This window comes from Gopherus flavomarginatus, chromosome 1 (assembly GCF_025201925.1).
Source record: "Gopherus flavomarginatus isolate rGopFla2 chromosome 1, rGopFla2.mat.asm, whole genome shotgun sequence".
Classification (NCBI taxonomy): Eukaryota; Metazoa; Chordata; order Testudines; family Testudinidae; genus Gopherus; species Gopherus flavomarginatus.
The window spans coordinates 31577000-31592966 of NC_066617.1; the positions used below are offsets into that span (position 1 = coordinate 31577000).

The following is a 15967-nucleotide window of genomic DNA, read 5'->3' on the forward strand; positions in this document are numbered from 1 at the left end:
ACTTAATTATCTTGAGTAGTTTCCTATCATCTGCGAATTTTGCCACCTCACTGTTTATCCATTTTTCCGGATCATTTGTGAATCCACCTGTCAAGGTTCCTTCCCCACTCTGAACTTTAGGGTACAAATGTGGGGACCTGCATGGACACTTCTAAGCTTAATTACCAGCTTAGATCTGGTATCGCTGCCAACCGCCCCCCCCCCCCCCCAAGCACTACTTTTCTTTCCTGGGTAGTCTTGAGAGACTTCACCAATTTCCTGGTGAACACAGATCCAAAACCCATGGATCTTAAAACAAGGAGAAATTAACCATCCCCCCTCCTTTCTCCCACCAACTCCTGGTGGATCCTGATCCAACCCCCTTGGATCTAAAAACAAGGAAAAAAATCAATCGGGTATTAAGAAAAAGGCTTTTAATTAAAGAAAGGAAAGGTTAAAAAAAAAACCCTCTGGGAGAGATTAGCATACCAGCTACTCTCACAGACAACAGATTCAAAACAACAGAGGATGTTCTCCTGGGCAAAAATCTTGATACACACAAGAATACCCAAATCTTATAATTCCCTTAATGGTACCAAGACAAGTTACAAAGAAAATAAACATAAACCTATTTATCCCTTCCTAAAACTTACTACTCTGAGAAGAGGCTGGTTCCTTGATCTTTTTCACTCCGGCTGAAACTGAAACTCTGACTAAACAAAGGAAAACTTCCCTCCTTCCTTTTGAAACATCTTGTTCCCCCCTTGGTTCCTCTGGTCAGGTGTCAGCTAGGCTAGGTGAACTTCTTAACCCTTTACAGGTAAAAGAGGCATTAACCCTTAACTATCTGTTTATGACACCACCCTCCCCCAACTCTGAGCTCTCTGAGATGGTAATCTGTTCATGAGGGCAGCAGGGAAAGAAGTTTGAGCCCATTTGCTACAGTAGAGATTTTTTATGTTTAATATTGTCTTTAATTTATAGCCTGAATGGATTATTTCTTGTGACCTTAGGTTAACTGTGTGTGGGGCTGTCTGATCAAGACAGCAAGTTAATCTTAGAATGGTTTATGTATAGTGTGGTTCAAAAACACTGAGATGGATTCTCCAGATAGCATTATTACAAATAGACCCATGAGTCTTTCTAACTGGCTACATAGATAGGGGAAATTCTTGTTAGCTGTGTTGCAATTCCTTTTAGAAGCTATACATATCATAGGGCCCTAGGAAATCCATTTTATTATTGTGAATTTTTCTGAATTTTTTTCAATTCTTTAAATCAAAATTGTTTGATACATTGGCGACAATTAAGTAGCCTAACTATAAATGCATAAAAATGTTCAGAATTGGATTGCAGTGGGAAAAGTGTGTGTGTGTGTGTGTGTGTGTGTTTGTTTGTAAAAACTACAAGTTAAACAAAACGTCCTGCAGATATAATGTATATGGTAAAAGTAACATTTTAAATCACTTTTTTTAAAGTACCAGTCGGTAATATGACCAAACTGATATTGCTGAATAGTAGCATAAGGAGTCCACAGAAATAAGAGCCTCTTAATGTTAATTTAACTGAATTCATATTTGAATAATTAAAAATAAATGAACTTTAACAAAAGTAACTTATCCTTTCAGCAGTCAGCATTGCCATTTTAAATTAAACTCAGTACTTTCAAGCTTCCTGTATTTTGAAGGAACACTTACATTAATTTCAAATTTGATTTAAACAATTTGAAACTCTCAAGTCAACAGTTTATTGCCGAGTAATGTTACGAATTGGCAAAAATAATGACATTTAAGTTTGTCATCGGTGGCAGACATCTCTCGTGTAGTACATTATGGTTAGCTTTTAGTGATTTCCTCAGAAAGTGATTCCCTCTTGTCTATAAGTAGATTTTGATATTTACTGAAGCTTTTCTCTGTGTCTAGAGAGCTGTCAGGGAAGAAGATGTAAGGTAGGTCAACCTCTGCTACTTTTAGGCACTTGTTCCATTATAACCTTCCAGTAAGTGCAGAGGTCCAGTGGATCTGGGATGGGCTCGTTCTGAGTCCTGTGCAGAAACATCAGCCATTGTTCACGCAGTTCTGGTGGGGGAAGGGTGATAGACAGTACCTTGCTATATTCAGCAGTGTAGTAAAACACTGATCGAGCCTACCTGGGATCAAACACACAGATCAGTTGATACATGTCTTTTTGTTGGCTGGACATCCCAGTGTTTGGAGAATTTGGAGAAAAGCAAGCTGATAGGCTTCATGCAGATTGTCTGGTATATTTATTTTTCTCTCCTTATGGAGAAGTCATCCAAGAGTCTCAGTTTCTTCACCCAAACCAACAGGTTTTGGCTGTTCCAGAAATCAAGTAAGACCCTAGGTCTTCCATAATATTGAAAGCTGAGATAGCTGTATGGCAGTGAGTACCCTCAAAGATGATCAGGGTTATCTATCAGTTTAGAGCAAGCTTCAGATATGAAAACTGTCTTAAGTTTCAGTAAGTCTGATTTCTTCTGACTGCTAAGTGATGTCAAAAGCTTTGTCATAGTCTGCTGAGAACTTCTCTTTTTCAAAAAAATCCCGATAGAGATCAGCGTGCTCTGCATATTTTATTGCCTGAAGCCAGCTATTCCATCTTGTATGTACTGCTTCAAGGGTGACCTTTGTGATGTGCACATCTTCTCTGGACTTAAGAAAAGCAACCCATCTTCACTTTCTGGCTACATCGTTAAAGAAGTGAAAATGCTTCCACATCTCACCTATCATATTATGTGACATAGACATGTCACATATACATTGTTGGGCATGACACATTTCAGTGCTGCTTTCTGTGCTTTGATGCAGTATGCTGTATTGTCAGTTACAACTGCCCAAAAATCATTGAGGCTGAGCTGGTTCCTATTCATTGACTCCAGAACAGCCTGTGAGAATGTGGCGTGGTTGCAGCTTTCCATGAATATGACATCAGTCGAATAGTACTGAAAAAAATATTCTATTATCGTTTTTCTACTTGTTTGTTACTGGAGGATTTCATTAAACAAACAAAATCAGTAATGGACAAAAATCCTGCTTCAAAATCACTATAATATCATTTTGAATGTTAAAAAGGTTTTTTAATATTTTAGAAACATAATATTACAGGTGCCTTGCAATACACAATAAAATTTCCCAATGCATATTAATTATGAAATGCTTGGTAAAATTTATTAACAAGCATTTTAATAGAATTGCTCCAAAATCCCAATATGATGCTTTCCCCCCTCTTTCAGTTAAGGCTACTTTAAAGGCTTACAGCATTTTAAACTTTTTTTTAATTATTTGTACTTTAAATCATATAAGTGGTTAGTCTTTTCTAAGTATAACTAACCTTTTCCTAAAGGCCAGTGCACACATTATAAAAAAGTGTCATCTTAAGGATCTGTCATTACAGTAAAGGAAAAAAACTTACCTATGACAATAGCACACTGCAGTCTTGCATATTTATTGTCTCATCGATCTGAAATTTTTTCCCCATGGTTTTTGGCCAGTACTGCCACCATCTGCTCCTGATAAACGTGTGGCAGGTAAATCTGCTGAAGTGCCATTTTCAAGCAATGACCTCCCCTTCCCCCCGCAGTGTTTTAAGAGGAAAGGTTGAAGCTTCTTCATTTTTTTCAACAGGGTATCAGCCTTAGCACAGATCACAACAAAATCTTCAACAAATTCCCGTCTGGCATCTGCAGTTTTCATACTACACCTCTACCCCGATATAACGCAACCCGATCTAACACCAATTTGGATATAATGCGGTAAAGCAGCACTCTGGGAGGGTGGGGCTATGCACTCTGGTGGATCAAAGCAAGTTCAATATAACGCTGTTTCTCCTATAACGCAGTAAGATTATTTTTGGCTCCTGAGGACAACGTTATATCGGGGTAGAGGTGCATCTGCAATTGTTCTCTGTAGCAAGTGAGAGCCTCAATGATTCTCATCATATTTGGCACAATTGTTCAGATGGGTTTTTGACATTAGGTGATCATTGAGATATATTTTCAGGTCCAGTCTGTTGTATGTTGACAGCATTTGCAGAATATCATACCGCCTGATTCATAGAAGTCATTAGGGAACTTGACTAGCTCTTAACTTTGGTGTCAGCGTATCATTCCTTAGCTTTTTGGATGAGCATTTTCCAGTTGTAGAATGCCATTTAAACATGTTTAAATGATGTACTGAACTGGGGGCGTTTGGGGGGGGAAGGAACTGCACTAGTATTAGCAGGCCATGTCTCTAAGCAGTGGTCACTTAATCTACGGTGGTGGTGAAGGGCGAAAACGCATATACAGTACAACCTCACTATAACACCCTTTGCAATAGTGAACCTTGGGGTATAGTGAACCTTGAGTGGGCGGCGGCACAGAGCGCTCCTCCAGCCCCAGGGCCGCGGCAGGGAGATTTATTTTATTTTACAGTTCTGGATTCAGTGTTTGGGTGTTTTGATTCCATGATTCTGTCCATGTTCTTGTTTGCACGGGTTTCATAGGGCGCTAATATCAATAGTTTTTTTGTTCACTTGCCTGAACCTTCTTTAGATGCAGACATTTACCTTTAAGATATGACCCTGCTTCCCTTCCCCGCCATTCCCAAGTTGTGTATACAATGGGTGGAAATCACTAGTGGGCTGTGTGAGAAGGTGTGAAGAAGTAGGGGTTGTCATGACCCAGCAGAACTCAGTTGGTCTATACAGTCCACTGGATACTTGCTTCTAAAATTTGCTACTGCCTCTGGGTCTCTGAATGTGCTATTTTCAAATTGGATTAGTATGATGAGCCAGCATGGACCATAAATTTTGTAGAAAATAAGTTTCCAGGATTGATGATTCCAGAGACTGGTCAGTGACAGGTATGGCATCCTCAGGACCTTCAGCACCAAAGTGCAGGTCTCTACCACTGAAGTTAAAGGACCAACTAGCCAGCATTAGTAGCAGGCTCTTACACTCTCTGTTTGAGCCAACCACTAGAGGGCGAGATGATCTCACTCGCTGAGCCAGTGTGTTGCAGCTGTGTTTGAGTCCCCTCTAACTGTGGTAACTACAAGTATCACTGCTGTCTTCCTTCACTTCTTGCTTTTATGCTGGGAAATAGAAAAGTCTCACTCTGTCCAATTCTTTGTAACTCATCCAGGTTGGACTATGTAGAGTTACTCAGCATGGTGATTGTTCTCTTACACAGCAGGGCTTTCCCAGTGCCAGAGGCTTGTACCATGTAGTCCTTGACCTGGTCTATTCCAGTGTGTTGCTGCTCGGATTGTCAGGTGTCCAGTTTTTGACCAGAATGCCCAGCCAAAAAGGGACCCAGATGGCTCCAGTCAGCACTGCTGACCGGGCCGTTAAGAGTCCGGTTGGTGGTGCAGTAGGGCTAAGGCAGGCTCCCTGCCTGCCCTGGCTCTGCACAGCTCCTGAAAGCGGCCAGCATGTCCCTGCGGCCCCTAGGCACAGGGAGGATCAGGGAAGCTCTCCATGGTGCCCCGGCCTCAAGCCATGGGAGTGGCACCTGAAAGCAGTGCGCACTGCTCAGAGCCACCTGGCTGCACCTCTGCCTAGGGGCCAGACATACTGGCTGATTCCGGGAGCAGCTTGGAGCCAGGGCAGACAGGGAGCCTGCTTTAGCCTTGCTGCACCATCAGCCGGGAGCCCCCTGAGGTAAGTGCTGCCTGGCTGGACCCCAAAGCCCCTCCTGCACCCCTAACCCCTGCTCCAGGTCAGAACCCCCTCACGCACCCAAACTCTTGGAACCTGTACCCCAGCCCTGAGCCCCCCTGCACCCATCATCCCTGGCCCCACCCCAGAGCCCACACCCCATCCCTGTGCCCGCTTCCACACTCCAAAACCTTTCACCTCAGCCAGGAGTCCCCTCCTGCATCTCAAACCCCTCATCCCCAGTCCACCTCAGAGCCTGCAACCACACCTGGAACCCTCACTCCCTCATCACCCCAACCTCCTGCCCCAAGGTAGTGAAACTGAGTGAGGGTGGGGAAGAGCGAGCAACTGAGGGAGGAGGGCTGGAGTGAGTGGCGGTGCAGGGCCTCAGAAGGGGCACGGTGGGCAAAGGTGTTGGGTTTTGTGCAATTAGAAACCCAGAGCCTGCACTCCCTTCCGGACCCCAGCCCCAGCCCTGAGTCCACTCCTGCACTCTAAACCCCTTGGCCCCAGCCAGGAGCCCTGTCTTGCACCCCAAACCCCTCATCATCAACCCCACCCCAGAGCCTGCACACCCAGCCTGAGCCCTCATCCCACTCTCAACCCCACCCCAGAGCCTGCACACCCAGCCTGAGCCCCCTCCTGCACCCTGAACATCTCATTTTTGGCCCCATCCTGGAGCCCTCAGCCTCTCCCGCACCCCAACCCCAGTGAAATGGAGTGAGGGTAGGGGAGAGTGAGCAACAGAGGAAGGGGGGCTGGAGTGAGTGGGGACAGGACCTCAGAAGGGGCGGGGCAAGGGCATGCGGTTTTGTGCAGTTAGAAAGTTTGGCAACCCTAGTTGCTGGACAGATGGGAAAGTGCTGGTGTCTCTTGGCACAGCTGCTATGAAACTGTTAACTTTTCTCTGTTGCTGGTTAGCTCATCTACACTATAAATAAGTGACTCTCAGCCTTTCCATAGTACTGTACCCCTTTCAGGAGTCTGATTTGTCTTGTGTACCCCCAAATTTCACCTCACTTAAACTACTTGCTTACAAAATCAGACATAAAAATACAAAAGTGTCACAGCACACTGTTACTGAAAATTTGCTTACATTCTTGTTACCATATAGTTATGAAGTAAATTAATTGGAATATAAATATCATACTTACATTAGCAGTATAAAAAAGTCATTGTGTGAACCTTTAGTTGCTACTGACTTTTCTAGTGCTTTTTATGTAGCCTGTTGTAAAACTAGGCAAATATCTAGAAGAGTTGATTTTATGCCCCCATGGAAAGACCTCTGCATGCCCAGAGAGGTATGTGTACCCCTGGTTGAGAACCACTGGTATAAATCATCCCTGTCATGAAGTGATTTTCAAGGACAAAACTTGAAAATTGTTCCAGGTAAACATGATGGTGCTGCTCAGGTGTTGAATGGGACATGACTTGACACTGAAAGAAGAGCTGCTACTAACTGAAGTGGCTGGTAGAAGAAATTTCTTTAAATCTTCTTGTATTTTTTGTAGGGGTGGTGTACACATGCATTGTTCATGGACATCTCTTAGGAAAAAAATTCAATGCTGGTGTGATGGGTTTGGTCACAGAGACCCCTTTGGGACTGTCACCTGAAGTGCTCAGATTACCTCTGAGCCTCCCTGCCAGCTTGGGACTCCAGAACGCTGCCTTGTTGAGCCAGACATGCTAGCTGGCTGCAACACAGACCCAAGTTTGGTCCACACTCCCAAAGCTTCAGACTTAAACCAAAAACTGCTCAGCAGGTCACCTCTCTCCAGCAGCCAGTCACTCAGCTTCCAATGGGACCCAAACTGCATAAATCCGTTTTACTCTGTATAAAGCTTATACAGGGTAAATTCATCATGTCTGCCCTCTATAACACTGATAGAGAGAGATGCGCAGCTGTTTGCTCCCCCAGATAATCACTTACTCTGGGTTAATTAATAAACAAAAGTGATTTTATTAAGTATAAAAAGTAGGATTAAAGTGGTTTTGAGTAATAACAGACAGAACAAAGTAAGTTACCAAGCAAAATAAAATAACACATGGAAGTCTAAGCCTAATTTATTAAGAAACTGAATCTCACCCTCAGATGTTCCAATAAGCTTCTTTCTCAGACTAGACCCCTTCCTAGTCTGGGTCCAGTCCTTTCCCCTGGTACAGTCCTTGTTCCAGCTCAGGTGGTAACACAGGGATTTCTCATGACTGACAACCTCCTTTGTTCTGTTCCACCCCCTGTTATAGCTTTGGCACAAGGCGGGAATCCTTTGTCTCTCTCTGGGTTCCCACCCCTCCTTCTAAATGGAAAAGCACCAGGTTTAAGATCTATTCCAGTATCATGTCACATGATCACATGTCCTGTGAGACTTCATTACCCACTAACTGGCACCCAGGTATACAGGAAGGCTTACAAATAAACAGAGCCATTTACCACCAATTGTCCTAGCTAATGGGAGCCATCAAGATTCCAAGCCACCGTTAATGGCCCACACTTTGCATTTACAATAGGACTTCAGAGTAATACTTCATATTTCTAGCTTCATATACAAGAATGAAACATTAATACAAATAGGATGCACACTCAGTAGATTATGCCTTGTAATGATACTGTTGCCGGCAGATAACTGCCTGAGGCCAAGCAACAGCGGGGGGGTCCGTCGCCTGGTGTGCCGCGCCAATAAACACACCAGGGTGGAGAAGCAAACCAAGTTTATTTGAGATCTCAAAGCGGTGCAGGGAGATTGACTCAGATCAAGCACACCTAAAACAAGCAGTCTGTTCCTTTATATCCATGAGAACTTTTCTCACTGACTAGCACTCCCCCGTTTCCCCTCCCTCCTCCTCCTTCCTCACCCTGTAGCAATTACGTAAGCGCAGGTGCATTAAGTAATCTTGGCCGTGGCAGCTCGTTAGTAAGTTTTCCTTCTGCAAGTTATCTTGTCCTTCTGCTAAAGGTGCACAGGCCTCATTATTTCTGCTTTAGACCAGTTAGAACTGTTGCAACTGATAACGGCTGTTACACCTGGCCTTTTAGGTCGATTAAAGTTCAAACATGGAGGGACTCTTGTCTGCTGAGGCCTAAAACCAGGAAGGCTCCATACTCTTGTGGCCTTTCACCCTCCCGAGTTACGTAGGGTTATGCTTAGTGACACCAACAACTCCCTCCTTTGAGAATACTCAACAAACTTTTGGCTGAGTGTTCTCACATTTAAAGGATAACGTGATTTAGCTCTAGGGAGCTGAAGTGCTTTACAGCAAGCAAGCAAGAGAAGAGTAACAATACACAACACCACACCAGTGAGCAGGAGGTGAACAATGCCTTCCCCTATTTTTCCCAGGTTAAGTAACCAGCCCCAGAGGGAATCAGAAATAGTGGGTTTCCTTTCCTGGGCCTTCCACTGTTTAAAAGCCTGTTTGGCTGACAGGATGTACTTTTTAATATCCTGTGCGTCTTCTGGGACATAAGTACAGCATTCATCCCCTATAAGGGCGCACACCCTGCCCTGTGAAGCCACACTTCCACCCAGGAAGTGTCCACGTATGTTTCGATGATCACAGATCAGATGGTATTTCTGATGCGTCTGTAAGGGCAGTGGGCCAAGTCTGGTACTCAAGATCACTCCAAATGGCCATCAGCTGGTAATTCAGGAAATCCCGAATTCCTAAACATACTAGATCCCACTGCAATGCCTTCCCAGCCTCAGTGATATTTAATACCATCTTTCCTTGGTGTAGTACTATAATACACCTGTTATTTAACTATTTTCAGGTACTTTCAAAAGGCATCGACATTAATAGCATAGGAGGGGGGTTACATTATTAGTCACTCTCCAGGACACAGGGCGCAGCCTGTAGAATAAACCCCAAAATCCAATTAATACCACATTCCCAAACATGGGTCCCACAAATGTCCTCCCACCAGTGTATAATTCTTTGTTTCTTAACCAGGGTCAGTTCTTAATGTTCTTTCTAGTCAGGAATTCCTGGACTTTGGCAATTTCAGTGGAGTGAGTGTTCCTTCTTCTTTCCCAAAACAGTCGTGGTGCAGCATCCTTGTACTTTTTCCCTACTGTCCAGAAGGCACAGTGGAGCTAGAAGGTGAAATAGGCTAATCATCAGTAGGAGAATTCTCCCGATGTGGAGGGGTCTTTTTTGCAGTGAGAATCTTGGGTCCATGCAGTCAGTCTTTGACATTTTACAGCGACGGTGGTAGTCACCGGGACTTAAGGGCCTTTCCAGGGTGGAGCCAGAGCAGACTTTCGTCGGTGGACCTTTACATCAATCCCGTCTCCTGGTTCCAAAGAGTGGTAGGGCTGCTAGGGTCTTTGGGTAGCGCTTCTTTACCTGTGAGAAAAGAAACTTAACACATTTCATTAGTGTCTGGCAATGTTTTGCAAATCTCATAGCTGCGTGGGCAAATTCAAGCCCTCCTTTTCCTGGTTGTTAGCCAAGTCTTAACTGTGAGCAGTGTTCTTGAATGGAGTCAGTGTCTTATCTATAGCCTGAGCTTGCTATTTTATTTTATTTTTTTTCAGTTAATTCATTCTGTTCTTTGTCCTTCTTCCCTTCTTGGCTTCTTTTAACCTGCAAAGGAAACTTCCACTTTTTACTTATACACCTTCTTCCCAACAATGAAGACATAAACATTGTCATTATACAGTACATTAGTCTTATTATTTAATATATGCCACACACACCCTTTTACTAAAATAACCTTATTACAGAGCTTTGGAGCAACAAGCCAGGACAAGCACACCCACTTTGAGGAGTTCACTCAATACAACCTCTAGTCCAATAGCCTTTCACCATCCCCAGCCCTCTGGCTAGAAATCTGAGGTAGCCAAAAAGATCCCATGTACAATATGGGGAGTGGGTTAACTTTTCATGTCTTTGCTTTCAAAGACTGTTGGTATGCAAATTTTAAAAACAATTTTTGCAATTAACAGTTTGGCCAATGAAATTTCTTTTCTTTACTTAAGGAAATGCATTAGACTTTAGTATATTACATTCTCCTGATTTATCCAAACACTTTGTATTCCAAGTTGAACAAAACAAATATCTGCATTTTAATTTAATCTTTTTGTTTGATTTTAAACTAGACTATTTTATAAAAATATTAAACACAAAAATTCCGGCCACAAGACAAACACCACAGGACAGAACATAGAACACAAAACATGATTCCTATTGTGCCAGTAAATGCATGGTACGTTGAATGCTGTTCAGCTGGCATCAGTTTTCTCTGATTATCTGAAAGACAAAAAAAAGAGAGGTCTACCCACCCCTTCTGGGCAGACAATCATCGCTTGAAATATACAAATACTCTTGTTGGCTTCAGGCAAAACAGAGGAATTACCCCATAGTTTCTTGTATTTGTTTCATAGGCAGCCCAGGTTTTCAGTTACATAACACTGTATACATTCTTCAGCTAATTCAACTAAATTGTTCATAGCCAAACCAAATGATTGCAATCCAATAACTTCTTTTCCTGAATTTATTTACAAACATTTCACAGACACCAAAAACTTTTTTTTCTTTAGCATTTTTACAAAGTTCAACTGCTGTTTCGTTCAGCAACTACAGAGTTAACTTCTCACTCTCCCTTAAATCACTTGCTTGTCTCCCACAGCCACTTTTATCAACTTAAATCACCATTCCAAGTAAGTCCTGGGTATTTGAAATCTCCATGCTTACACTTACTGACTCCTTCCTTCCACTACACCCTTAAAGTTTTCCAACCTGTTTTCCAATCTCTCTGTCTGTTGCCTGCCCGCCTGGGCCCGATCCTGCTTTTCTTGCTGAACCGTCCCTTCCATGGGCACCAACTTATTCCACTACCAGTTTAGCTAGGAGGGTGGGCTTCTCATCTAGCCCCCACCCCTCCTGGTCTCTTCCCTTAAACATTCTTACTCACAAGACTACCCAAGTCCTCCTTCATGAGGCTTGCCACCTGGACAAAAACACATGGCCCATTGGGCAAAGGCCATTTACTTAACATATAATTTAAAGGACTATTCTTAGAGGGTTTACCCAGAGACTCATTCATCTGTTTGACACTTAAACAGAAAAGAGAATTACACAGAGAGCAGAGGGAATTACAGTCTAAGCCAGACTTTCCTACTTCTATACACTGACTGCTACAGGGGACGGGACAGAAGGATCTCAATTCAACCTCAGAACTTTCTCGCATGCATGGCTTCCACTCCGAGGAATTACGAACGAGAGGTTCAGTTCCGCCCACACTCCTAACGCCCAAATGAACAGAGCAGGAAAACAACAGTAACCGGTTAAACAGAACAGAACCAGAACCAGATAGCGTTTTCTTTTCCTATTAGGACTCACTTTTACTCATGCAGTTCTCAACATATAACACCAACAGTACCAAGCAAAGCAAACACAAAATAACAAGGGTAAAACAAATAGATGGTGTAAATTCTGCAGGGCTCCCCCCTTCTTAATTGCTCACCAAACTGTGACAAATTTCTGTTACCAATCTATCCCTCGTGTCAGGTGATCAGGCTGACACTACAGGATCGTTGGGGGAAGATAAAGAAAACACACCATATAACTGTATTTTAAAGCTCCATTAATAAAATAATAAAACAACAACGGAGAGTGTTGGGAACGCTCCCTCATCACTCAGGAAAACATTAATGCCCCAAGCCCCTTTCATACCCACACACGTACGTCCAGACTGGCCACTTCTGTGTATAATGTTCAGAGAAGGGGGGAGAGGTGGACTGGAGATTATCCTGTATACAGCTTGTCCAGAATTTCTAACATGCTTCTGCTCTTTGGAGGGCTGTTCTCTTGCACCCTGGAATCTTCTGCAGCATCTCTTTCAGAGATTCCAGTCCAGGTCAGCTGCCTGCGGCTTCTTCAGTGTCACCAAGCCACACCGGCTCCGGGGTCACAAAGGCACACTGTTGGATCTTACTGGACAGTTAAGCTTTGGAAGTGTATTCTCAATTCTGTAACTTGTATTTCCTTTGCTTCGCCTCTGTCTATATTTTTTCCTTCACAGCCAGCTGGGGCCGAAAGCAGCCCCTCCCTGCACCAAGCACAGTCCGCGCCGATTCCTGACCCTGAACGCAGAGCAATCCCCCCCTTCCATCCCTGGGCCAAGATGATTTTTAAATTAACCCGTTCCTTTCCTCAATAGACAAATTTGCTCACCCTGTGTCAGGGCTTTTTGGTGATTAAACGCTCCTCTTAGATGTATGATCTTATCTAGATTGAAGTACCTTCTAGTGGGCATTATTTAGATGGATTTTCACGGTGTAAATATTCCAATTCTCTAAATACCTGCAGGTTGTTGAACTATAATGTACGTACATGTAATATGCTGGGGTACCCTTAGGGGGTGAGATGGAATGTTTAGACTGTCCCCCACCCATTTTCCACTTACACACACAGGGAGGGTGCCCTGTCCGCGCTAGCGGCTCATAAACTAAGGATTTTTCCCTACAGGGTACTCACACAGGAGAGGCTAACGAGGATGGCCATGACCCTCCTACACCTCCCTTCAGCAAAGAGCGTCGTCTAGTCTCTGGGAGACGGCGCCGCTTACTCTGATTGCATCCAGTGAGATGATCAGACTGTCAGTAGCCCACACAGAAAGGAAAGGGGAAGGGAAGATGGGTACACACACTCCTAGACCCAGGCAGCTTCCTCACCGGACGATGCCAGGCCAAGTCAGCCCACCATGGGTTGGACCTCCTAAAGATCCACTAGTTACCAGGCTTGCGTTAGAGTAGTCCTGGTCACGAGCTTTTGCTTCACAGGGTACTCTGGGCGTCTTCCGGTAACAGTCATTCACACTGGCCCCCAGTACCATTCTGCATTTGATCTTGCTTTTTAGCTACAACAGGGAGAGAGTGCACTAGGACATGGGGTCTCCCCTTTCTAAACAGGTCCCTCCTTTGTCCCTGCACTATCCCTAACCTGCTTTTGGATCCCTGCACTCTGCCAGACAGACGGAAGAACTGGAGCTACAGTGGGGTATTTTTACAAGAGCTCTCCATACAAACAGTTTCAGAAGCTACCCATTTACTGACAAAACAGGAGTAATTGGAGGATCGTGTTATAATTAAGTGATCCTTCCGGTGGCCACCTTTCTGGTCCTCTAGTTGATATTGAGGCCAGTCTACTATACAGAACTTTTTAGTTTGCTTTTAGTTAGTGGATCTGATCCAAGCACTTCGCAATTCGCTAGAATGCATTCTAAGGGTGTACACCGTGCCCTGCCTGTACTCTGTCCCTGCCCCATAACCTAGGGTGACACTGGGCATCCCCAGGTCATAACAGGCAAAAATCCAGACCACTGGACTGTTCCTACCTTATCCAAGGGACCGGTTCCTCACCGTCGCCCTCAACTGCTTCTCCACTACTCGAGCGCGTTGCACCGTTGTGCCCTCTGGGGTCAGTCGAACTGCGTCTCCGCCGAGGCCCCCGGTGAAGTCACCGGTGCGCGCTGGGCGTCGGTCGTCGCCGCAATCCGTCGACCACCAGAAGGGATCCAGGCAAGGCTAATTTTAGCCTCAATGCCCCACATTGGGCGCCAAGAACTGTTGCCGGCAGATAACTGCCTGAGGCCAAGCAACAGCGGGGGGGTCCGTCGCCTGGTGTGCCGCGCCAATAAACACACCAGGGTGGAGAAGCAAACCAAGTTTATTTGAGATCTCAAAGCGGTGCAGGGAGATTGACTCAGATCAAGCACACCTAAAACAAGCAGTCTGTTCCTTTATATCCATGAGAACTTTTCTCACTGACTAGCACTCCCCCGTTTCCCCTCCCTCCTCCTCCTTCCTCACCCTGTAGCAATTACGTAAGCGCAGGTGCATTAAGTAATCTTGGCCGTGGCAGCTCGTTAGTAAGTTTTCCTTCTGCAAGTTATCTTGTCCTTCTGCTAAAGGTGCACAGGCCTCATTATTTCTGCTTTAGACCAGTTAGAACTGTTGCAACTGATAACGGCTGTTACACCTGGCCTTTTAGGTCGATTAAAGTTCAAACATGGAGGGACTCTTGTCTGCTGAGGCCTAAAACCAGGAAGGCTCCATACTCTTGTGGCCTTTCACCCTCCCGAGTTACGTAGGGTTATGCTTAGTGACACCAACAATACCTTAAGAGACCTTTTGCATAAAGCATATTTCTGTTACATTATATTTACACTCATAAGCATATTTCCATAAACATATGGAGTGCAATGTCACAATTTTTTTTAAATCTTGTATTTTTTGTAGGGGTGGTATACACATACACATGCATGTATTCATGAATGTCTGTTAGGAGAAAAATTTAACCTTGGCATATGCATTAAGAGACAGTATTCAGGAACATAATTCATTTCCTGAGAAACTCTTCTGAAGTTTCAAAATGCTGTAGATGAATATTTCATAAAACCAGGACTAAAGAGGGCATATTGCAGAGGTTTCATTTTTTTAAATTGGTGTAATATTAAAGTTGCTAGTTTGAGGCTGTTACCTCCTATTGCCATAGCCTCAACATAAATGGTGAATTATTAGCTGTCCTAGTGAGGATTTTAATCTTAGAGCTGCAAGGCACAGGTTTGTTACTGAGTATACTAATTTGAATAATGATCAAATGTGCAGCTTCCTTGAATCTTCTCTATTAGCATCTCTAATGATGCACTATAATCTTCTCTGATGTTGACACTGTCATTGCTAATAACACTTCAGTTTTCTGTAACAGACAAAAAGAATCCTTGCTAGAATATTAATAAACTTGATTTTTTGCATCTTAATCCTCATATAATAGAAAATTTCACTAATGAATTAGTATGGAAATAGCTGTAAAATGTTGTTCTGAAATAGACTGAGGTAACATTACTGGAGAAATGGGTGGAGAAATACTGGAAGGCCAGTGGGTCTCTGATTGAAACATACTTTACAGGTATTGTCAAAGTAGATTTTTAAAAACTAGATTGTCACATTTTCCTCTTTGGCATCATTTATACAGCTTCTCCCTCAGACGCACAGTAAAAAGTACTGCGATCACTGTGAAATTTGTTACTCCTTTTAGTATGTTAACTAATTCGTGGACTTGTTAAAGCTCTTGAGTGATACAACTCTGATAAAATATGAGCACCATATTTAAGTGACTCATTTAAAGCCTACGTATAGCGAGAGCTGTGTCCCTTTTTATCAGAAATAAGCTATAAACCCTAGGGCATAATTCATGGGAGGAAATTTGAAAGAAAATACTTGATGAAAGTGTCTTTGGGTCTGTAGATTGTGCTGTTCTTCTGGGATCAATGGCGTAGGCAGAAAACTCAGTGCCTCAAGCCTTGAGTTTTATTCTGACTTCAGGT

The 15967-nt window shown here is 43.6% G+C and overlaps 1 protein-coding gene and 2 long non-coding RNA genes across 10 annotated transcripts in view; 1 reads left to right on the forward strand and 2 right to left on the reverse strand.

The window, feature by feature from the left end:
• LOC127042904 (uncharacterized) overlaps positions 1-15967 on the reverse strand; it is a 347285-nt gene that overhangs the window by 72905 nt on the left and 258413 nt on the right. The window lies entirely within an intron of this gene.
• The window catches only part of SLC2A13 (solute carrier family 2 member 13), a 366744-nt gene that overhangs the window by 44728 nt on the left and 306049 nt on the right, over positions 1-15967 (forward strand). The window lies entirely within an intron of this gene.
• Positions 10152-14767, reverse strand: LOC127042901 (uncharacterized). 8 transcript variants are annotated; one of them, XR_007772068.1, is made up of 3 exons: positions 13976-14767; positions 12313-12539; positions 10152-10887 (listed from the first exon to the last, which is right to left on the reverse strand). It is a non-coding gene; the product is annotated as an uncharacterized LOC127042901 (long non-coding RNA). The 8 variants fall into 8 exon arrangements; XR_007772067.1 differs by having other exon boundaries at positions 12325-12560; XR_007772066.1 differs by having other exon boundaries at positions 12313-12560.